General features: G+C 34.2%; 1 protein-coding gene and 1 long non-coding RNA gene across 4 annotated transcripts in view; both read right to left on the bottom strand.

Annotated features, from left to right (window-relative positions):
• Positions 1 to 25,731, bottom strand: part of SLC16A7 (solute carrier family 16 member 7) — a 240,717-nt gene that overhangs the window by 205,519 nt on the left and 9,467 nt on the right. The gene's annotated exons all lie outside the window — the stretch shown is intronic.
• LOC144455735 (uncharacterized) lies at positions 21,539 to 25,672 on the bottom strand. The gene is made up of 3 exons (XR_013484441.1): positions 25,515 to 25,672; positions 24,504 to 24,620; positions 21,539 to 21,648 (listed from the first exon to the last, which is right to left on the bottom strand). It is a non-coding gene; the product is annotated as an uncharacterized LOC144455735 (long non-coding RNA).

The following is a 25,731-nucleotide window of genomic DNA, read 5'->3' as shown; positions in this document are numbered from 1 at the left end:
ATCTTGAATAGCAGAGCCAGATTCTAAATCAGTTTTGGTACTTTGTGGTTTTCCAACTTCCAAAACATCAAGAATCTCCCTTTATTCATCTTGATATTCACCACTGATTCTAGAAGAATGCCTTGAATGGATCTGCAATCTATATTTGTTCAATGAATAAATGAATGTTGTTTATATTAGGAGGCAGTTAGGTTGTGGATAGATCACTACGCTTGGAAATAGCAAGACTCATCTTCATGAGTTAAAATTCAGCCTCAGACACTTAACTAGATGATTGACTCTGGGCAAGTCACTTAACCCTGTTTACTTCAGTTTCCTCATTTGTAAAATGAGCTGGAGAAGGAAATGGCAAATCATTCCAGTATATTTGCCAAGAAAACCCCAAATGGAAAATACAGATATGACTGAAATGACTCAACTTGTGTTCATATTATCTTTTAAAATACTTCAAGACCAATTCATAGGACACACTTTTTTCTAAATTTTCTAATAATAGCAATAATATCTAAATACATTTTAAAATAAGAAACAAATTATAATTATTTTATTTTTAGAATATCTGCTATAGCTAATAATTCATTGATGAAACAGAAGCATTTTTATTTCACCTAAATGAGTTATGTTGAGCTAAATTCTTCTGTCCACATATATTTATCCTCAATGTTTATAATGTGGAATTAGAAAATAATTCTAGTAATAATAGACCTGATATTTTCTTCAGGGGAGGATTAATTTATTAAGAAAATTGAGGGGGGGCAGCTAGGTGGTGCAGTGGATAAAGCTCCAGCCTTGGAGTCAGGAGGACCTGAGTTCAAATCCAGCCTCAGACACTTGACACTACTAGCTATGTGACCTTGGTCAAGTCACTTAACCCCAACTGCCTCACCAAAAATAAGTAAATAAATAAAGAGCCTTACATTTAAAAAAAGGGGGGGGGCAGCTAGGTGGCACAGTGGATAGAGCACCGGCCCTGGATTCAGGAGAACCTGAGTTCAAATCTGGCCTCAGAACCAAACACTTAACACTTACTAGCTGTGTGACCCTGGGCAACTCACTTTACCCCAATTGCCAAAAAAAGAAAAAAAAGAAAATTGAGTAGAAGTTACAAACCTATGAAAACATGAACATTTCTCAGTATTATGTTTACTTAATTTTCTTTCTTTTTTTTCTCCCTCTAGAAGAAAAGAATTTAATGATGCAAGGTCAGTTTAATCTTGGGATGAATGAAACCATTTTCCCTGATCCCATTCATGACCTTGCAACAACAAGAAATGAACAAATTAAATGCTGAATCAAAAACTGAATGTGCCTTAGATCAGCATTATGTAGCTGTACCCAAGCTTTTGTTTTTCCCCAACTGTACTATATATAATTAACTTTTTAACAACATCAAACCCTGTGTATTTTATTTAAATTATTAGAAATTCCCTAAGTGATGGGTCAAATGACAATCAATAATGAGCTACATTTACCTAAGCACTTTAAGATTTAGAAAGTGTTTTCCTCATCCCAATACTGATTAATAGATGGTAATAATATTACTATCATTATAATTATTATCAATTGAAATACTAGGTATAGGATTTCAACATGCAAAATCAGTCTTCTTTTAAAACACATTACCAAGGGCAGCTAGGTGGTGCAGGGGATAGAGCACCAGCCCTGGAGTCAGAAGGACCTGAGTTTAAATCCAGCCTCAGACACTTGACACTTAACTAGCTGTGCGATCATGGGAAAGTCATTTTACCCCACAATTGCCTCACCAAAAAGCAAAAAAAAAAAATGGAACTGATGTAAATTGTAGTGTATTTCTGAGGGACAGGTTAAAGCCCTTGTGGATCTTCCTAGTTTTAAAACTATTACCACCTCTCATAAATAGAATCAAGTTAGACCCATTATCAGCTCTCCTAAGCAGAACCTCTTCCAAATGAAAGGAGTTGTACCAAAATACTTTATTGATTACTTGATGTAAATGCATGACATCAAATGATGTTTCTCTACCAAAAAAAAATTACCATCTCTGTCTTATGGAACTTTCTTTAATAAGAACAAAATGTCATTTGGACCCAATGAATATGAAATTCTTGATCTACGCAGTTGAATGAATGGAGACATACCTTAGCATTCTTCAGGTAAGAAACACGAAGCAAAATGTCGTGGAGGAAAAAGCTGAGGCAGTCTATGTCAAGAGACTTATTGTCATACAAAAATCAAAGCTGAGAGGGCAGAATTGGGTAAAGCAAATAACAACAAATGCCTTATCAACACACATCTTGGAAGCTATAAAATAGACCATAATATAATTGGAAAGTATCTTAACTAAAACCTACACAATATTAATGAAATGTAGGGCTCATCACCTGAAGACAATTATGGAATGATTAACACTTTAATATAAAAAAAAGGAAGAAGAAAATTGATAGACTTTCTTGAAGCACGTGAGAAACAAAGGGAAGGGAAGTAAATAATCATTTATATAGTGCCTACTTTATGTCAGGCACTGTGCTAATTGCTTTTTACAAATATTATTTAATATGATCAGGTTAAAAACTTACAAAAATATTAGTGGACTAAACAGATAACACTTTACTGGACAACAGAAAACAGTGACAATAAGTACACACCAGTAGGTTTGTCAAATGATATTAAAGTGGTTATCTCCAGATGAAGTCTATGAAATAATTAAGATCCAAGAGCAGAATCAAAAGGCTTTCCATGAGTGACATTCAACAATTATATATGTGTGTGTGTGTATGCACATACATACATACATATGTATACACATTTATGTGTATTTTAAAATCATTGATCAAATAGCTAAGCCATGCAAACTTATTTATAGAATCAGCAGTTTATAATAGCAAGTTAGGGCCACATCTTCATTACCAGAAATTCCTGACACTGAATCCTTAAGAAATTCAGACATTACTCAATATAGATTACGCAAGGAAATGTTAGAAATCATGCAAAATGTCACTGCTGGCTGCAAAAATGTATCACCTACCAACTTCCCAAAAAAATATCATGCTGGCTAGAATTACATATCAGAAGCTTAACAAAGATACATGACAAATATCTGTTTTACGAATATCTTTGAGAATTCAAGAAACTATACTAAAACTGGACAATTATTACTGATCTAACTTGCCTGAAATAATGTGCATATAAAACTGATACATAAAAAAATTTAAGATAAAATTATTTTTCTAGATAATGTCATGCCAAATATTTATAACCTCCAAGCTATGTGGAATGGAAAGCTTTCCAAATTAGAGCCCTAACAGAAGAAAACAAAATCATATGAGTATGTGAGGAGTTATGTATCAATCTTGTCATGCTTTCTGCAACTAGAATGGGTCTTGAAAATGCTTTCAGTGAGCCTACAAAAGATGAGTTAGCATGCCAGTACAACTGTTCAAAAATAAATTATTTTATCTACATGTGTGATTAACCATAGAATTACAAAATTTGAAAGTGAAAAGGTACATCAACAGTCACATAGTCCAAATCATACACCAAAACATGCATTCTAACATACATGACAAGTGATTGCCCAACCTGTTGGAAGACCTCCAAAGATGGGGAAGGTATGATCCATTTTTTCCTGATATCAAGCTTAAATTTAATTCTTTGCAATATCCACTCTTAGTTCCACATTCAGCCCTCACTCTATCCTCCACATGACAGTCTTTCAAGTACTTGAACACAGCTATCATATAATCTTTGAGCCTTCTTTAAGGCTAAACATCCCCTGTTCCTTCAACAAATCCTCAGATGAGAGAATCACGATCCTTCCTTACCCTGGTTGCTCTTCTCTGGAAACTTTGCAGTTCATTAATATTCGTCTTGAACTGAACACAATAATGTTGATGAGGCTTGACAAGATCTGAATACAATTGGCATAGCACCTCTGTGTCCCTGGAAGGTATGATACTGTTAAGGTAGCCTGATATTGTATTAGTTATTTTGGCTGTCATACTAATGACTCAATTATCTTGTAGTCCATTAGAACCCCCAAATCCTTTCTAGAAAAAAAATACTATCTAACCTTGCCTCTCCATTTTATATTTGTGAAATTGGTTTTTGTTCCCAAATTTGATTTTATATTTATCCCTATTGAATTTAATTTTATTTGTTTTAGTCTAATGCTCCAGTTCCTAAGTTCTTAACCTTTTGTGTCATAAATTTTTGATAGTCTGATGAAGCTTATGAATCTCTTATCATAAGTAAGTTTTTAAGATTCTACAATAAAATACATAGGATTACAAAGGAAAACAATTACACTGAAATAAAATTATCAAAACATTAAAAAAAATTATCTACCCTAGATTAACATAATGCTATCAATACCTTTTGGATCCTGTTGCTACTATCTTGTGTTTTAGCTGTCCTTCCCAGCTTTCTGTGACCTACATATTTCATGTGCTTACCCTCTATGACTATCCAAGTCATTGATAAAAATGTTATCAGTGTTATTAAAAATGTTGTCACAGGACCAAGCACTGATTCCTAGAATACTACACTGGGTACTTCTTGCCAAGATGATTTCCCACTCCAAGTAGAATATTTCTGAGAGTAGCTACTTTAAATATTTTATCTTTGTATCTCCAGTTTCTCCTATATTGCTTTCCACATGGTAAGCATGGTTTGACAGAATTTTACTGGTAAATGTTTTTTCTTTATTTTTTGTCTTTTTTTTTCCAAATGAATAACCCATGAGGTAGATAATACAGCTAATTTTACCTTGATTTCATAGATGAGGAAAGTGAAGCCCAAAGATTTTAAGTGAACTTCAAAAGTGTGAGAGCAAGGAATTGCATTACACCATAGTGTCTCTCAAGTAATGTTTTATGTAGGAATTTTTAAGATAATTTTGAGGTCTGTAAAAATGGAAATATTGTAGAGGAGGAGCCACCAAATGGAATGATGGTCCAGTGTGGTTATGATCCTGCAAATATATATTTAGTTTATCCCCACACCCTCATAAAGAAAATTTGCTATAAAGAAATACATACTCAAGGAAACACAATATAGAAATATCTTAATCATACTTAATTATATTAATTAGAAATATATTTTCTTTAATTTTATGAAACACAATTACATCAAATAGAAATTGTATTGTCTGGCTCATTGAACTTCTTTTCAAATGCTTAGTGCGTAAAGTGATGGACTTGGAATCAAGAATACCTGAGTTCTAATTCAGTCTCAGATATTTACAAGTTGTGTGACTGAGCAAATCACATAAACCCTCTTGGCCTCAGATTCCTAATCTGAAAACTAACATTCCTTATTTGGAAAATAAGTGAGTTGGAATCAGTGACCTATAAAATCCTTTATAACTCTAAATCTATGATCCTACAATTATCTGAAAGTACAAAAGATAACAAGAAACTCATCAATTCAGTGAACATCCCTTCAAGTACTAACAGGAATATAATTATTTCAATAATTGACAGCATAATTTCAAAAGAAAATCTAAAAACCTGGCTAAATGTAGGCTAAACAGGCAGCTAAAAAATTGGTATCTTAAAAAGAAATATTAACATTTTCATGGAGATCTACCACTTGATTTTCATGGATCAAGCAAAAACATATTCTTCTCTTCTACATATAATGCCAAAACACTCTTTTTTTTTATTTCAGGAAAATATTATCATTTTATGGTTTATTTAAAATAGTATTCATGCTTTACTTTTGAAATATATTCTTTTTCATTTGAATTCAAGTATGTAAACTTTAAGGTTTTCTGCATTTATTCAGGAGTACTTTTTATCAGCCACCAATGTCAATGTCTTTTATTATAGGAACAAATCAATATTTTTTTTAATAGAAACCAATGTCAAATTATAATTACTTTTGTGGTAAGTTTTTTGAAGCATCCTTTTTTTAAAAAATTGTAATGTACCTAATATTGTATTAAAAGTTACATGGCCCATTTCTCAACCTAGCAGCTGAAATTTCATAGAACATAAAACATTTCTCCTCTCTATGAATAAATTACGAAACCTGCATATAAATAACATTTCCTTGTAATTTTTTTTTCTGATCTCACTTTTATTTTTTGTATATTTCTTGGCAAAATGATAAGATCATTTGTAATCATGGATAACTGATATATGTAACCACCATATGCATCTATTTGAAGACAGGTTCAATCATCAGATCCTATGAGTATTCTCTCTGTAGTGCCTCAAAATGTAATTATTTAGCATGGTTACTTTTACAGTGTGTTTACCTTCCCTGCTGAGTCACTAAAACTTTTAAAAATAAATAAACAGGGGCAGCTAGATGGTGTGGTGGATAGAGCATGAGCCCTGAAGTCAGAAGGACCTGAGTTCAAATCCAGCCTCAGACACAGAACACTTACTAGCTGTGTGACTCTAGGCAAGTCACTTAACCCCAATTGCCTCACCAGGTAAATAAATGAATGAATAAATGAGTGAATGAATAAATAAATACTTGAATGAATAAATAAAGCACAACTTCTTTTTGTGCCTGGAAGGAAAGTCATACTGACTTAGACAGGTAGATGGCAACCTGTAAGTAGAATGATAATGTTTGCGCATGGAATTAGAGAGAAACACTTTTAACATTATCTTATTCTTCAAGAAAAGTTTGAATTCTAGCTCACATGCCAACCTTACTTGATTACATTTGAATCAAGCCATATGACTTTTTAAGGACTCATTCATACATTCATACACTAAGGGAGATCAGACACTGTCAAGGTTGCATGATCACACCATTCTGAGGTATGCAAAATCAAGGAAAACTGAAGCACTATACCATGCTAACAAATGCTTGATCATCCCCAAATTTATTTGATAGAAATTATAGGAGAAAAAAGAGAGAATATAACAGAAAATCAAATTAAAGCTATATTTCATTGGTTTTCTACAGATGCAAAGTGGGAAAAAATAAGTCATTAAATAAATCATGAAAAGTTAATGAAGTACCTTCTATATGCCTAGCTCTATGTTAAGAGCTAGGAATGTATTTTTTTAAGCTAAATAGTCCCTATCCTCAAGCAGCTTACATTTTAAAAGGGGAGAAAATTTGCATACATACATAAGATATAGAATATGCAGAATATATATAGACATAGATACACACACACACATATATACACACATATTTAAATGAATAAAAGTATGATTTGAGGAGGGAGGACATTAGCACATCTGAGGATCTGGAAAGGCTTCATAGAGAAAGCTGATTCAGTACAATCTTAAATGAAAACAGATTCCAGGAGGCAGAGGTGAAGACGGAGTACATTCCAGGCATGAATGAACAAGATGAGACAGAATTGGGAGAAATGGAGTAGCCTACTTAGAACTGGTGTATTTGGGCCAGTATAATTATGCCATAGTGTTTATGGAAGGGAAAAATGTGCAAGAAGATTGAGGATGCAAAAAGAGGGAATAAGTCAAGAATTGTAGATAAAATTCAAGATGGAAGCAAGAAGATTTGGCAAATTATTAGGTTGATGATGAAAGCCAAAAGCTGAAGCTAGAGACTAGGGGTGGATTTATACATCTGGGAATCATCAGCATAAAGATGAGATCTGATGAGATCACTAAGTGAATTAGTATACAAAGAAAAAAGAAGAGAACAGACTCTCAGGTTACATCCACACTAGTTGAGACATGGACAAAGATGTAGAAAAAAGGAACTATACTAAAAAAAATAATAGACTCTATAAACTTTTGGATCTCAAAGAAAGAAGAAAAGGTCCCATATGTACCAAAGTATTTATAGCAGCATTTTTTATAGTGGCAAATAATTGCAAAATAAGCTCCCATCAATCAAGGAATAGCTTAAAAAATTATGGTATATAAATCTAATTGAGTATCATGTTGCCATAAGAAATGATGCCAATGATGATGTTCAGAAGAACCTAGACTTAAATGAATTATTGTTAAGTGAAGTGAGCAGAAACAATAAAACAACATATTCAGTAACTATAATAATGTAAAAGAAGACTCTGAATGACTTCAGAACTAATCAATATAATCATAACTCCTACTTTTCACAACTTGGTAGAGAGATGAAGTATCTATAGGTAAGGAATGAGACATAAGTTTTCAGACATGAGCAATGTAGGAAATTGTTTTGATTAACTATCCTTCTTTGTTACAAGGTAGGCCTTTAACTGATGAGCAGTAGATAAAATGGAAAGTTGTGGATGGAGAGTGGTAGGTTGGTAATGACAGTGTTTGAAAAAAGAAGAAATGAAACAAGCTTTAATAAAACACTTAAAGATACACAGAAGATAGCAAACAAATTCAGAAGGGACACAAATAAACATGGCAGTGTTGGTACTATCATGCTTAATTCAATATACATTATAAAAGCTGTGCATAATAGAAATTTACAATTTCATCTAAAATTCTTTTTCTATTCTTTTTGTTTGTTTTTAGGCAAGTGGGGTTAAGTGACTTGCTCAGGGTCACACAGCTAGTAACTGCCAAGTGGTTGGTCTGAGGCCAGATTTGAACTCAGGTCCTCCTGACTTGAGGGTTGGTGCTCTATCCACTGAACCACCTAGGCTCCCTTCTTTTTCTATTCTTTTGTATGTGGAATAACTATGCTAAATTAAGAATAAAAATGTTCGAACATCAAAATGTGACCCAAAAAAGCCTAATAAAGAAAAATGAGAAAAATTGTCAGAGAATGTGGAAGAAGCAGTGCCAAGAAAATGCAGAGAAGAAAAAATATCTAGGAGGTGAAGGTGATGAGTAGTGGAAAGAGTGCAAAGAGGTCAGGGAAGAGGATTAAAAAAAAAGACATGAGATTTGTCCATTACAAAATTGTTAGTAACTGTGGAGAGAATAGTTCTAGATGTGTGAGGAGATTAAAAGGCAGATTGCAGAGGTTTAGAGGAGGGGAGAAGAAAAGCACCAGCTGTGGAGGGAATGAATCAAGTTTTAATTTTTAAAAATGCATTTCTACGTATAGAATCAGCATATATACTATGCAATGTACAATGTGTTTTCACTGAAAAATTAATGTGACAATTTCCATATCTTCTATAGATTGCTGAGAGAAGGGTAAATTCTAGATGAAGATATCCCTTGGTTTTCAGTATACATACACACACATAGTTATATGTGTATATGTACATGTATACATGTATATGTATATATGTATAGACTTTTATATATACATATGTATATACACATACACAAAAACCTACTGTATGCCTATTCAGTATATATGCATACATAAGGATATATGTATATGTGTATATATTTTATATTTGCATATGCTGACTTTATATAATATATATACATATACAGATGTGTGTTGATTGATAGATACAAACACAACATTTAAAATTGGAAACAAGGCACTTCACTCATTCATTGTGAGTGATTTAATGTAAATGTCTGAAAAAAAGTATTTGAATGTTTCAAATGGTATTTTTTTAAAAAATTTCATTAACCTTTCAGGAAGATTTACTACCAGTGGGTAGTACAGTGGCTGACTCATAGTAGGCACTTAATAAATGCTTTTTAATAGATTGATTGAGACAGGATACAATATAGAACAGACTCTACATGTTAATAAAACAACTTTGTTCATGTGGTTAGTATAAAACAGTTGTCAATTATAAGTTTTTATGAAAATAAAAAGCATAAAATTTTCTAAGTCAATTTTTGGGTTATGGATATCATTTGTGCATATATATGTGTCTATGTGCCTGCGTGTGTGTGTGTGTGTGTGTGTGTGTGTAGGTGCATGTAGGTGTGTGTGCATTGTAAATATCTGTAATTACTTATTAAGAATAATACTATCTACTACAGTTTGTTCTCCAAATCTGGAAGTATAAATTTTGGTATTTAATTTCATCTGTCTTCAAATCCCTGCAAGGGGATTTCAGAGATCTAGAGAGCGTAAGTGGATTGCCCAAGGTGATGCAGTCAGGTTTTTTTTTCCATAATATGTTTTTGAAAATTGCTATACTCAAAAAAAAAAGTGCTATAATAGTGCTATACTCATGTAAAGTATTGTTGTTGTTACTGCTATTGTAGTTTGTTTTCTTCTTAGGTCAAGGGCTTATGCAGTGAAGCTGTCTCAGGCAAGGGTATACTTTCATAAAATGTAGAAGTCTGACTGGGACCTTTTGTATTCTTTACTACTGGATTTGTTGATGTTTAAATTATATAATTTCAAACCTTCAGCCTAGGAATTATTTATGTAAGGAATAAAATCCAAATAATGGAAGTTATGCCTCCTATCTTCCTTGAATTTAGTTTTCCCATGTCTGATTCCAAGTCAGTTTAATATTCTACTATGCCCTTTGGAATTCTATTCAATAATGAACAATCTTCCCTGAATTTTGCATCACTTCCTCTCAAACTTCTTCCATATATGTGCATTCACAAAAGACTTAACTTTCCCCACATAACACTGCATCTCTGGCCATCCTCTTCATAACTGGCCATACCTATTATTGTGCTATCTTTCACGCTAGCTCTGACGGGAAAGGTGTAATCCTTTTTACTCTCCACTTCTACTTCCAGACTCTCCCTTTGCCATCATCGCTCAGCAACCTCTCCTCCACTGAATTTCATTCTTAAAATCTTCCACCCCATACAAATCATAGTAGCAGTTGTCTATCTTTTCATTCTCATGTAGTTTGGTACTTGTTTCACTGTCTTTTCTACTTCCCTTTCACTAGAGGTGTTAATTTTCATGTTGATATGCCCCTAAACAACCTAACCTCACAGTTCCTCTGTCTCCTCAAATTTCATGACTTTTGCTCCACTTTGCTAATGAACAGGGATGATCACTGCCTCTCTCTCACCATTTTCCATAAGTATTCTACTTCCATGACCAAAAATTCTGATGTCTTTTTGATGAGGCAGATAGAAGTGTTCAAAGCAGATGGAGCAAACAGGATGCAGGATGTAAGATATAAGATAGAGTGTAAGATGTGACCAGATAGGAAGTGCTCAAGAAGACTATACATTGATAACCTCCACCGGGGACTTATCTGCATACATTCACAAAGCATCCTCTGACTACCTGACATTCCAGAACAGCTTTTACCCTCCCCTTTCCTGTCCCCCTTGCTTATCTGTATGCATTCACAAAGACACTCCAGATTACATGACATTCCAGGCATTCCAGGCCCATGTTTTTCCCCTCCCCTTACCCCTATCCTGTCAAACTGTTTACAAACTAGACACAAAACCCATCTGGGCACTCTGGCCTCCCATAAGGAACAGAGTCTACTGGATGCATCATCCCAATAAATGCCTTACAAGACTTGGAGGTGGTCTAAGCAAATTCCCTCAAGACAACACATGCATCTATTCCTTGTCACATTTGTCTGAACATAATTTTATGTTATTCTATCTTTCCCTTGGAAGTCAAGAGGATTTTGTATTTTATCTGGCATTTATTCACTTTTCTTTGTCTTGTCACTTTTATATTTAATGCCTCAGTCTCCCTCACTACACATATCCAATCAATGACCAAAGAGCATCATTTCTGGCTTAGGAGCATCTCTCACATTCAACCTCTTATCTCTACTCACACAGCTGCCACCTTAACTCAGGCTCTCATGACTTCTCACTTTAACTATTTCAATGGCCTCCTATCTTTTTTTTCCCCCTTGTCACAAGTCTTCCCCTATTCCAATCCATACTCCTCACAGGTGCCCAAATGATTTTCATTCAGTGCATATTTAATCATGTCACTCCCCTACTCAATAAACTCCAAAAGCTCCCCATTGCCTCTAAGATAAAACATAAATTTTTCAGCTTGTCTTATAAAACCTATCACAATCTAGCTGCAGTCTATATTTCCAGCCTTATTATAACCAATTCCTCTTTCTCCATGCTGTGATCCATCCAAATCTGATTTCTCTCTGTTCCTCAAATACAGCACTCTATCTTCTCCCTCCATGTATTTGCAGTGGCCATTCTCAATGTGTGGAATTCTGAACACCTCTCTTCACTCAAAATGCAGCTCAAGCACTATTTTCTACAATTAGTATTTCCTGATTCCTCCCAATTATCAGTGCCATCCACCCGGTTAACAACCTTACTTTTAAAAATTTATTCTGCAATTATTTGGTCTGCATATAAATGTATATTTATGTTTACATTTGTACATATGCATAGATTTGTATATGTTCATATTTACATATATGTGTATATATGTATGTATGTGTTTATATACATGTATATACATACATATTTATGCATACAGACACTAAATTGATTTTCCTAAAATGCAAGTCTGATCCTGTCTTCTTCCCTACTCAATAAACTCCAGTGATTTCCAATTGTTTCTAGGATCAAATATAAAATGTTCTGTTAGATATTCAAAGCCCTTCATAACCTAGCTCCTGCCTCCCTTTCCAATCCTTTTATGCATTACCTCACCCGTGCTCTTTGATCCAGTGACACTTACCTCCCGGCTATTCCATGAACAAAACCCTCCATCTCTCACCTCTGGGTATTTTTACTGCCTGTACACTATACCTAGAGTGATGTCCCCCCTCCACTAAAGATTACTGACCTCCCAAGCTTCCTTTAAGTCTCAATTAAAATCCTACTTGCTATAGGATGCCTTCCCCAAAGCTCTTAATTCCAGTGCCTTCCCTTTGCTAATATTTCCTATTTATCCTGTTTATAGCTTGCTCCGTTTATATGTTTGCCATCTCCTCTATTAGATTGTAAGTTCCTGGAGGGCTGGGGCTGTCTTTTGCCTCTTTGTGTATCCCCTATGCTTAGCACAGTGCCTGGCACATGGTAGGCAATTAATAAATATTTATTGAATTGAAATTGTATGTATACAGATGTTTACATATACAGATGTGTGGAATTTAATCTCCTTGAGAGCAAGAACTATTTCATTTTGTGTCTTTGTATCCCCAAAATGCCTAATAGGCCTTAAAAATATTGATCATTAACTGATTTATGAGTTCCTATTCTTTTGTCCTTTTATTCTCTATTTTCATCTCCAAACCAAAGCAGGAACAGTGTTACTGCTTGATCTGGTGTCAGGAACAATTGGGTACAAATCTCACTTGCTAGCTGTATGACCCTGGACAAGTCATTTCAATTCTCTGTGCCTTAGTTTTCTCATTTATAAATGGGGACAAAAGTTGTCTCTGCTTCGTAGAGTTGCTATGAGAACCAAATAAGATAATCGATATAAGATGTGAAAACCTCACGGACTATATAAATGTGAATTGGTTTTGTATACATACAATGCATCTTGATATTTTCATATTCCAGCTATACTAAGATAGAAATACTAATAGTGATGTTTGCCCTAGTCAGTAACATCCTGTAGGAAGGTGAAAAACACAAGCAAATGTGTTTTTTAAATCTGAAGATATTGTTGACCACACATTAGGGGAGTTATAATTCAATATTCCATGACCTGTCTGGTGTATTACTGAATACAGTGTGTTCTTTACAGACTGTCTATATGTACAAAGTTAAATGGAGACATGAGAACATAATCCAGATAATTGTATCCAAATAAATGGAATTTCATAGGAAAGGGTTATTTATTCTAAATTATGTAGGAGGTACCTTGATTACCTACTCCTTACTTGACTTTGAATTTTCAGTCACATTCAATGGGAAAGCATCCTCAAGAGCATTTCCATAAGCAAAACTTTGGTAGATTCCCAAGTATGTTGTGAACCATTTTGAGACCCCAAGACCTGAGAAAGGCCTTAAACCTGGGTTGGCCAATCAGAAGAAAGACATTTTGGGCCCACTCTGAGCTTAACCTAGCCTCACATGCTCTGGCATAACAGACATGCTTTGCTTTGCTCTCTGAGTGAACCCAAAATGTCCCTTCCTATGTCAACAACTACAAGGCCAGATGAAGCTGATCTGGAGCCTTCTTCTGTTTATGACTATCCATGGCAGGGTGGCTTGTACCAGAAACTATCTTAAATAATGGGACTTTTTCTTATCTTGGTTTTTTTTTTGGGCACATGTTATGCTGTGTAGAGAGTCATGTTAATAATAAAAGAAACAAAGATATCCTGGATCTATAATTCAATTGACACCTTGACATTCTCTTATCTTATTGTATTTATAATCTATCCAATTAAGAAATTCATTTTTCATATTATGGTTAACACATCTGGAGACTATAATTTTGGCCAACACAGGCATCCTGAGCAAAGAAGGGAGGGAGGAGTGGAAGGAAATTAGTCTGAAGATATAAGATTCCCTTTGTCCATTCTTCCTTAGGCTCATTTTCCACAATGAACTCCCATGAATATCTCTATATGCATGTTCCGTCAGCTTTGAGAGAAATAAACAAGCACATGCAGCCTAATTTTATCTTTCTTAGAACTAACTCAGTAATGGTTGACAATGTCAAATACCATTCTGTGTTTCCAATTTTCATATTAATAGTAAGAAATACAAGCACATGACATTTTTTTTGTGGGGAGGGTTAGGCAATGGGGTTAAGTGACTTGCCCAGGGTCACACAGCTATTTAGTGTTATGTGTCTGAGGCCACATTTGAACTTATGTCCTTCTGAATCCAGGGCCAGTGCTCTATCCACTGTGCCACCTAGCTGCCCCTTAGCACATGACATTTAAAAGTACAACCTTTGCCATGTAGTTTTATATTAAAAGAGCTATTTCTATTTTTCAATAATATTGTGACACAGTAATCTTAACATTTAAATCCAGACTCTCCTGAAAATCTTTTTGTTTGTTTGTTTGGGGGATGGGGGGGAGATATCCTCTATATCAAAAAAGCAAAAGGTATTCCTGGTAAGAATGAAATGAGTGTGCTGAAATAAATTTTCATTTGAATAGGGAATAGTTTATATAATCTTTCTTTTGGCACATTAAGTGATTGTTTACAATGTATCATTTAGTCATTTTATAGATTTCTAGGTAGAGTTTTGAGATCACATGAAAGGAATTTCCCTGGGGCCATACAGACAATGGCTTTAAATAAAAATAGGAAGACTACTGGTATAATTGCATATGATTAATATGTGCTTATGCAGTTTACATTCTCAAATAATTTTAAAGTTAGAATTCTGTTGCTTTTGTAGAGGTAATAAAAGTGTAAAGAGAATCTGTAGGGGAAGCAAGACCTAGAGGAATAGATAACTCTCAAGAATAAAATTCTTATAATATTAGGAGGAAAAAAATGATTAAATAAGGAAGTAAAAGTAGAAATTGTCTAAAGAAACTGATAAGGATACACAAAGAACTTATCAGCCAACTTAGATTTTAATAAATACACGAACAGAAGATAGAACCAAGGACAGGTAAGAAACGATAAACAGATGACATAATTCTACAGAATAGTAACTGAAGTGCTAAAGGTCAGAATGAGCTAAGGTTAACAAGTAAAATTACAGATAACAAAAAAAGGAAATATTTAGCTATTCGGGGTAAGAGGATAATAAAAAAAAGATATGACAATACCCCAGAGTCGAAAAGATGATAAAAACTAAAGATGGCTGGAGGGAAGAGCTATTCAATTTTTAATTTTTCTTCTATTTTCTCAGCCACAATTTTTGGACTAGAAAGGATAGAATAGATAATGTTAGTAGGGTGTTAATACCTAAGTTAACTAAGAAACTAGAGAGCATCTACCAATCTTTGAGGAGTTTGAGTCACCTGCTTCAAATGACGTACAACTTCATATCTTGAAAGCAGATGTGATTGCTAAATTGCGACTGTCAGTGATCTTTGAAAGATGCTGGAAAACAGAGAACTACCAGAGGACTAGAGAAGGACAGATGTCCCAATTTTCAAAAAATGGAAAGAGAATGGAGCTTATAAATTATAGATGAGTGAGCTGGATGTTTTTCTGGTAAAATGTTAAAAGGTGGTATTATTAAAGCAATGTTTAGAGAATACCTAGACAAAGAAACAGTGATCACAAAGATTTGGTGAGGCTTCATAAAGAAGAGGTCAAATCAGACTACCTTTATTTATTTTTCTTACAAGGTCATTCAATCAGTATGTTATGGTAGTGCTCTCTAAATTTCATCAAAGCATTTAACAGTCTCAGAATTGGTTGTATATCTGGACCCAAGGACTAGTCATTATTAACAAATCAAAGGCAATCTATGTGTAGTTCTCCAGTAGAATATCCCAGGGATATGCACTTGCCCCTGTACTGTTTAACATTTTTTTAATCAGTGATATATATAAATGCACATATAGAATTCTTACAAGATTTGAATATGACACAAACCTGAGAGAAATAGACAGCAAACTGGATGACTGCATCAAGATTCAAAAAACCTTGACAGGCAAGACAACTTAGTCAAATCTAACAAAATCTAATTGAATCAGAAAAAATGTAAAGATAATAACATTTGTATAGTGCCTACTATGAGCCAGGCACTATGCTAAGCGCTTTCCAAATATTATCTTGTTTGAGCCTCATAACAACCCAGGGCAGTAGGTTAATCTCATTTTACAGGTAAATAAAGTGAAGGGTTAAGTGACTCACCCAGGGTCATAACTAGCTAGTAAACGTATGAGGGTGGATTTAAGGTCAGGTCTTCTAGACCTAGCACTCCATGCACTGTATACCTATCCACCTTCTACATAAGTTTTATGCCAACATTGAAAAAAATGGACTTCATGAGAATAATATAAGGGATGGCTCAATTGTTTGTCAGAGAAATATTCATGGGTTTTAGTAGACTGCAAGATAAATATGTGATTGATATTGTAAAATAGCTCCCAAGAAAGCTAACATGATATTGAACTGGAGGGTCAGCCTCCAGAAAAAAGGAAGTGATATTTCTGTAACCAAGATGGTCTCAAAGTTATGCCATATGACAATGGTTATAATGACCCAGAAATGATTATATAGACTAGAGAAGTGGGGAGAAGGGTGAAAGTGTGAGAAAAATAATAATGCTTTTCATGTATTTGAAGGATTGTCATGTAAAGGAGGGATCAAATGTGTTCTGCTTTTCCCCAAAAGACCAGAACTAAGAGCCAATGCATGGAATGCATAAAGAGGACAATTGGCATAAGTAAGGCTTACTTTAAATAATTTTTCTGACAATTTTAAGGGAATAGAGACTAAATCTCTGATTTCTTTGAGACAGGAAATTTCTGGATAAGAAAACTACCCCTGCAGTTTGGTATCCTCTTTGGAATTTAGAATCTTAGGGAGTTGCTTAGGACACTGAGACTTTAAAAGACTTGCCTAGGATCTCACAGATAGTATATGTCAAGAGGTAGGACATTAACTCAGTTATTCCTGTCTTCCAGAGTGGTTCTCTATTTACTATGAAATGCTAGACTGAAAGATAGTGAGTTTTTTTCTCTCTTGAAGTGTTTGAGCAAAGTATGTATGTATGTATGTATGTATGATGTATATATGTATAAATACAAAGTATACATACAAAATATGTATGATACATACATATCATAACTCCAGCATGCTATCTGCTACCCTACATGACAGGTTTTGGGGATGCTTGTTCATATATGGGTTATACCAAAAAAAATATAAACAAAAAGTGGGAAAAACCATACAGCCTGATAGAGTTAAGTTGGGGAGAAGTGAGGTGAAATAGGGAAATGAAAGAAGGATATAAATATTTTCTTGATTACTAATGGTCCCTGGGCCACAATTTGAAAAACATTGTACAAAATATCTACATCCCCAATTACTATGGCAGATGTGTAATAGGATCAGAGATTTCAAATTAGAATGCACCATTGAGGTGAGCAAGTACAACCCCTCAGTTTACAGACAAAGAAACTAAAGCTCACAGGGGTCAAAATGTCCCACAACTTCTAAGAATCTGAGACAGAATTCAAACTCAGGTCGTCATGACTCTAAGTTCGGCATGCTATCCACTACCCTACGAAGGCACTGTAGTAATGATAGAGATACAAGCATTCATACAATCATTCAAAAATTATATATATGTGTATATAAATTTGGAAGCTCCAAGGTCATTTCTATGACATTATGAGGCATCTGAAGAAGACTTTAACTAAGTATATTTGACATGTAATGAGTAAAAATATTATAAAAATGAATACTTATGCATCATAAGTTTTTATTGATTTTATATTCATTTTAATGCTCTGTTGTATAGTCTTTTTTTCTCTTACAAACAAAATAACCTCTCATAAATTGACCATGCCAGAACTATCTTTAAAAAAAAGTTTGTTTAATCCAGGATTGACTATACTCTGTCAGTATACAAATGTACCTCTGATCTCATTAATTTAGAAATATCCTCCATGTATGCAAATCTCTGGCCATCTGTGCTCACCTATCCAGTTGGCCCATAGTCATCCTAAAATTTATGAGAAGCCCATCAGTATCCTGAAAGCCCTCCTCGATTTATCCTGAAATTGTTAAGATACCAATGGAATACTCTGACTCTCTAGGCCTTTCCATGTGACAAGTTCATCCTCTCATCATGCAATGTTTGATGATACCATCTACCCCTGTTATTTGCAGTCCTCAATGTTTATGTATGGCAGCATGTTCACATTTCCTTTCACCTCTCTACTTAACTCCATATGATCCTCATCTTTAATTCTTTGGAGGTAATGGTGTTTTATGCTTCACTGCCATATGGCAAAACCAACAAAATATTAGTATTGAAAAGATGGGCCTTGGCTTTCATGGGAAGCTTGGGGTCAGTAAAAGAACTTTGCAATTTCCTGATGGAAACTCGGGCAACTCGCTTCCTCCTGTTCTGGGCTCAGCTTATTGTCCATCTGTACTGTCTTTCCCAGATATACATACTGTTGGACAAGCTCTATAGTCTCTCTATCCAAATGCATGTCAAAATCTGAACAAAAGATATTTTTATCCATTTGGTCTTTGCTTTGTGGGTGGACAGGCCAAACTACTTGATGAATTATTATCAGTCTTTTCCAAGATGCTCTGAAATGTTCTTGGGCTTGATTCAATGAGAACAATGTCATCTACAAACAAGAACCTCTGGAGAACCCAACTATCCACAGGGAATGCCTTCTCGACTTGGTCTCTGGACTGGATCTCCTCCTCAGAGTGACAGATAGCTTTGGATACAACTTTCTGTTTTCTGCTTTGCTTGATCTTTACTATCAAGGAGTCACTGAGCAGGATTACATCAATTGTTACATTATCTTGATGTACAGATGAGAGACATCTTGTACAATAGTCTGTAAAACTACATTTTTTCTGCCTAATCAAATGGTTTTTTTCATAATTAACAAACAGTAAGCACAATGTTTTCTTATATTTTCTACAACTTTCAGTTACTTATGAGACGATAAAGATGAGGTCCATTAATGAATATCTCTTGTAAAAAGTGTGTTTTATCTTCACAAATACCCTCATAGAAGATTTACTCTGAATTAAACATAAAACCTAAACTAATATTGTGGCAAAATCTGAATAATCTATCTTATCTAAATCTTTAATAATGTAAAACATCAACGAGCTCACTAGTGTTATCAATTTTCTGTTTTGAAATTATTTTTGTTTGTTTTCCTATTTCAGTTATGAATTATATAGAAAATTAAAGTTGTGAAATTAAAGAAGCTAATGGAATAAAGTTAGTGGAAGACAACAGAGTTTAGAGGAAATATTTGTATTCTATGAAATCAACCAAAATTTCAGTTTTCCCTATTTCCCCCTATTCAACAGTGTGCACCAAATAAATAGAGGTAAGGATAGATGAAACACAGAGGGGAAGGAAGGAAGGAAAGGAAAGAGGGAGGAGGGAAGGGACAGGAAAGAGAGAAAGAAGAAGGGAGAGAGGGAGGAATAAAGGAAGGAGCCTTCTTCAGAAAGGATCATTTATTTCTAAGTAATTTTGAATGATAGCTCTGAGTCACTGTAGCATACTTTAACAGCAAAGATCTAATTATGATTAGCACACAATACATAATCTGTTCTTTTTGGCTTAGAGCAGATTTTAGAAGCTAGAACAGAAAAATACAGAGGGATTGTCCTAGAGGTATAAGAGCCTATGTTCATATCAATTATACTTTCAATTCTACCACTAACTCTGTAATCTTTGAAAATTTCACTCTTTCTTTATCTATATATACATAGATATATAGAGAGCTGATAATATCTGTTTACTATGTATGAGAGGGGAAAAATGAATTTCTTTTATCTTCTACATGAATCAAGACATATCCGTTCCAATTCAACAGACATTTATTAAGTGTCTACTATAAGCAGAGTGCCATACTCAAGGCACTGGAAGACATACAAAAACAGTTTAGACAAAAATGTCTGGCCTTGTGGAGCTTACAGGAAGCGACATATTGCTGTTGAATATATACTTATTCTGTAAACAGATGACCTATGTTCAGATGCCCCCTTTATGCTTACTACCAATATAACCTTAAGCAAATCACTTCACTTCCCTGGGTTTCAGTTTCCTTATCTGTAAGGTGTGTATGTGTGTGTGGAAGGGGGTGAGAGACTCCCTTCTAACTCTAGTCTAGATCAATAAGCCTATGACTTCTACACTGTAAGATCTGAAAAGTATCATTTAGTCTCCTCATTGTACAAATGAGGAAACTGAGACTTGCTTATACCTAAATGAAGAGATGACTCAGGATTTTAGAGAGAAGAGCCTTTTCTTATAATGACATTACTGACATACTTTCTGGACCCTCTTTTCTCTGGGAATCAGTAATTGCCCAAGAATAGTTTATCATATATCACACTAAGATAACCAAGAAGTATTGTACCAATGCAGGTGAGGATCAATACCAAGAGTCAACAGGATTATCACAGCTAAGTCAAGGAGCAAGAGTCAGAAATCTAAGGGTAGCCACAAGAAACAGGAAATATAAACAATTGAGTGAAGCATAGAAAGACATATAAACTGATAGAGAATAAAGTAAGCAGAAGTAATAAGATAAAAAGTATAGAAAAGGACTAAATAAAAATGGAAAGAACAACAAAAACTCTTAAGTAGTGTATAATTTTAATAACCAAGCCTGACATCAAAGACATGAAAAAAGTGTACTCTGCTCTGATCTTTGAAGTGGTCAAGGACTATGAGTGTAGAATATGGTATATAATGTGTGAATCTATTTCCAGCACTTAGCACAATGCCTGGCACATAATAGGTGCTTTAAAAAGTTAGTTGTTACTTAGTTTTGCTGAATATTATATATCTGTGTATACACATATATATTTATATACCTAAATCTGGATTGCTAAATTGGGGAGAAGGATAGGATATATTGTGAAATAAAGGTATTATGAAAATAAAATATCAATAATTAAAAAAAACCAAAAGGAGAAAATGTCAAATCCTATTATCATATATTAACATGTGAACATTTAGCAGTAATCTGCAATGACCTGAGGATTTCTGGGATCAGTTGACATTAGTTCTAGATAAATCAGTAACTAGAGTACTCTAACAGTAAGAAATGAGCTACAACTCCAAGGCTGAGCAAGCCTTCCTGTCTGGCAAGCCTGGAAAGACATATACTGGATTAATTGAAAGCCCAGTCACTAAAGTACAAATGGATGACAATTGAAGAAACTACCAAACAGAATGCTGACTATTTTTTTTAAGTTTATTGATGAGTTACAAAGTCCACATGGTCCCAAAGAAGTTGAAAAGTTGCCTTACTTTCATGTCTGTGTTGGAATGTGCTGTCCATTATGCATGGTGCTGAGGAAGATAGAAAGACAAACAAGATGGACTCATGTCTTAAGAAGCGTACAGTCTCATAGGTGGAGATAAAATATACACCCAAAGAAAACAAATCAGAATATAGTAAAAGATAAATATGAAGTGTTCTAGAGATGAGGAGTTGCCAGTATATAGATGAACTACAACTAAGACTTATTTTATATAGCTTTTGTTATAGTATGCTTAAAAGTTTATTTATTTGCATTACCCCATTATCTACACATCAAACCTATGAGACAAGTAGTAGCTAATATTATTAATTGCTCCATTTTACATATTGAGAAACTAAGACTGAGATGATTGACTCATAGCCAAATAGCTAGTAAGAGAAACAGCCAGAATTTGAAAATAGTTTTTTCTGACTTCAATAGCAAGGTTCTTTCTACTGCAGCACCTTGCTTCTATAATACTGCTAGCCTTCTTTCTTCTCAATTTTAGTTGCATCAGATATTCCCTTTTAATGCATTTTAATCAAGTCCTCAAATGAGGCAAAAAATGCTCAAAGCCAGATTAATTTAAACCCATTCCTAGTTCAGATGGTATTTTAAGCTACCTGATTTGAGGGTTACCAGTATCAGTCTGATCATTCACAGTTCATAGAATTAACCTCACACAGAGGAAGATTACACACAATGAAGTGTTAAAAAAATAAAACACTGTTGACATCTTTCTCATCCTTTTAATTCTGTTCTTAGTTGTTGTTGTTTTCTTAAAGGGCCAAGCTTTTATTTAGTTCCTACAGAATATGCTGATCTGTTCTTAACTAACACATTTTAATTCAATTCAATCTAACAAATATTTATTAGGTACTTACTAGAATAATAACTCAAATTTCTTTGATGTTCTAAGGTTTTTATAGTGCTTTCTTTAGAACAACACTTTAAGGAAGATAATACAATTAATATCATTCCCAGTTTACAGATGATGAAACTGAGACAAAGAAACATGAAGTGACTCACTCAGGGCCAAAACAACTAAAATGTAAAAATTAGGAAGATTTAAACTTAGTTGCTTTTAAGTTCCAAGTTCAGAACTCTTTATTCCACATTGTCTATATTCAAAGCAATATACCATGAACTGAAGAAGATACAGAATAAGCCACAAGTTCTTGCACTCAAGAAGGTTAGAATGTGGTATTGAAATTTTATATCTATGTTTATATCCATGTACCTGTATCTAGACACATATACACATATACACTTATATCTAGTCACATGTACATATGCATACATATGTGTTGTGTATACTTATATATACCCATGTTTATTTAATTAATTAGACTTTCTTAAGTATGGAGACCAGTTGTAAAGTGTTAGAGTATAGAGGATAGATGACTTCTTGCAGTGAGAATCAATGAGTATTTCATGGAAATAGTGGCTTTTGAGATGCATGAATGGATAGATAGATGATAGATACTTAGATTTTATTAGACAGATACATAGATATAGATAGATAGATAAATAGATAGATAGATAGATAGATAGATAGATAGATAGATAGATAGATAGATAGATGGATAAAATACTGAACTATTACTATGTGCCAGATAATGTGCCTCCAATAATGGCTATCATTACAGCAGGCAGAAGTGGGCAAAGAAAACACAGAGAAGAAAACAACATGAGGAAAGACACAAAGGCAGGAATGTATAAGAAATGTTTGGGAAAAGACAAGTAGCATTCTTTTGCCTTTGGTGAAAGGTTATATGAAGGGAAGTAGTATGAAATAAGGCTAGAAAGGTAGGTTGAAGCTATAAATAGGTTCTGAAAGTAGACTAAGCAAATTTGATATGGTAGATATTAGGGAACTATTGAAAGTTTTTTTGGGGTTTGTTTGTCTTCGAGCTTAGATGTTATATGAGAAATATGCTAACAGTACACTATGAGAGCAGTGGGAATAGAAAAGAAAATATGAATAAAAGCAACAGAATATTATAAATGAGGAGGGGAAAAGCAAGCCAACCAGCCAAGCTGAAGCAGCAAGGCAACCTGAAGAAGACCAGAAGCATCATGTGCCAATCAAGTCAACCCACCACCACTTCAACCACCATCTCCCTGAGATTTTGATGGAGACATCCCAGGATCCTGAACTCAAGAGTTCTAATAATATCAGTTTTCCCCACCCTCCCAAAAAATTCCTGTAGGTGTTGTCTCTCCCAATTGGTAAATGACTTCCTTGAAAGCAGGTATTCTTTCCTATTTTCTGCTTTGTATCTCCAGTGCTTGCACAGTGCTTTGACCATGATAAACATTTATAAATGTTTTTTTCAATTTATTTAATTCATTCATTTGAAAATAAGTAGAAGAAAACAAGTTGGAAGAGCTATAAATAATGCTAAGGTTGAAAGCCTAGGTAATTAGCAAAATAGTGGTGCCATTAACAAAAAGGTAATGAGTTCAATTGTGGACATGTTGATTTTGAGGTATCAAACACACATCTACATGAAACTCTATAATACAGGTAGAACTGTATACCTATAGCTATGAACAGGTTAAAGATAGAGATAAAATTTGGGATCATCTCCATAAAGGTGATTTTTTTTTTTACATCTTGGAAATGAATGAGATTGCTAATAGAGAGAGTATATAGAGATGGAAAAGAAACCCTAAGTCAGAACCCTGGAGAATACCTATATGAAAAGCCTGAAGATGTAAAAGAAACCATTAAGATAAAAAAAAAAACCAAAAAAAAAAAGAAGAAATGGTTTGGAAAGGTAGAAAATAATCAAGAGTGGGACTTTATGAGTACACAGAATGACTATTTCAAAAAGCTAGAAAAAAAACAGTATTTCTTTTTAAAAAAATCAGTTGTTTCAAAAAAAAAAGTCATCTCACCTCTCTTGGTAGGAATTCCTGTGTCTGTACAATGAGAGCATTCAATTAGGTGACCTCCAGGATACCTTTCAACTCTAAAATTCTATAAAGGATCATCCTGCTCAAATCTTTAGGGTCCTAAGAAGAAAAAAAAAAGTCTGGCATTCTGATAGTTTTTACACAACATAATCAATTACCCTGAGGTATTTCTATGTAGATTCCAAGTATTTCTGCCTCTAGAGACAAAGCTATTATAATTGATGGAGAAAGCAAAATAGGAAACAACTTAAATTAGCTGCTAGAATAGAAAGTTGGAAAGAATGTAGTTTTTGTTTTATTTGAGATCTGGTCTCCCTATCTTTTGTCCTGTTTTGTTTGTTTTGTTTTGTTTAAGACCTGATCTCTGTGTCTTGTCCAGGATTGAAGAGCTCCCAATACTGACAGTACAAAAGCTTTAACCAGTTGTTTTTTTTTTCTCAACCAGTTTGCCCCTTCTTAGTCATCCTCGTGGCCCTCCACTCTTGGAAACTCACCATATTGGTGTTAGAGGTAGTGTATAGACCTGATCAGCTTTAGCCTCACCAGAACTCAGAATTCCTGAACTCAAACAATCCTCTAGTCTCAGCCTCCTTGGGAGCAGATATTACAGACAACCATAGCAGGCCAAGATTGCGGCTTTCTAAGGAAAAGTTATGAGGTAAACATAAGTTTTTGCTTTGGTCATAAATACATATGATTTACTAAGACAAATTTTTCTAATTACAAGTTAAAATGTTGTTTAAAAGATTTAGTTTTTTTAATTGGCTTGGCCAGTTATGAAGCTATCACTTTTCCTTTTTCAGGGAATTTGAAAATTAATGTAACTAATGTCATTACAGAAACAAATCCATATGCAACTACTAATTTGAATGTCTCTTAATATGCATCTTTCTCAGAAAAAGGAAAATCTTAGTAAAAAATTATAATCATAAATCAGACAAACAATGATGATGGAAAGAAGGGATTAGTTTCAACTACGTTTAAAACTCATACCTGAAAATCTTCTTTAGCAGACCATTAATTAAGGTGTATGTGGCCAAATGTCCATTGAGACTTTAATGTGGTCTATAGGGAATGTAGCTACATTTTCTTGAACTCCCTTGATTTTCATCTAAATCTTTCACCCTTTCCTATCTATTCTTTTGACATGTCCTTCAGAAACAGGGAAGCTGTTCAGCTGTATCCACTCCCTTTCACGTCAGCAAAAAGC

This window comes from Phascolarctos cinereus, unplaced genomic scaffold, assembly GCF_003287225.1.
Source record: "Phascolarctos cinereus isolate Bilbo 61053 unplaced genomic scaffold, phaCin_HiC Scaffold_1;HRSCAF=81, whole genome shotgun sequence".
Classification (NCBI taxonomy): domain Eukaryota; kingdom Metazoa; phylum Chordata; class Mammalia; order Diprotodontia; family Phascolarctidae; genus Phascolarctos; species Phascolarctos cinereus.
The sequence above is the reverse complement of the archived record's forward strand: the minus strand, read 5'-3'. Positions and strand labels throughout refer to the sequence as shown.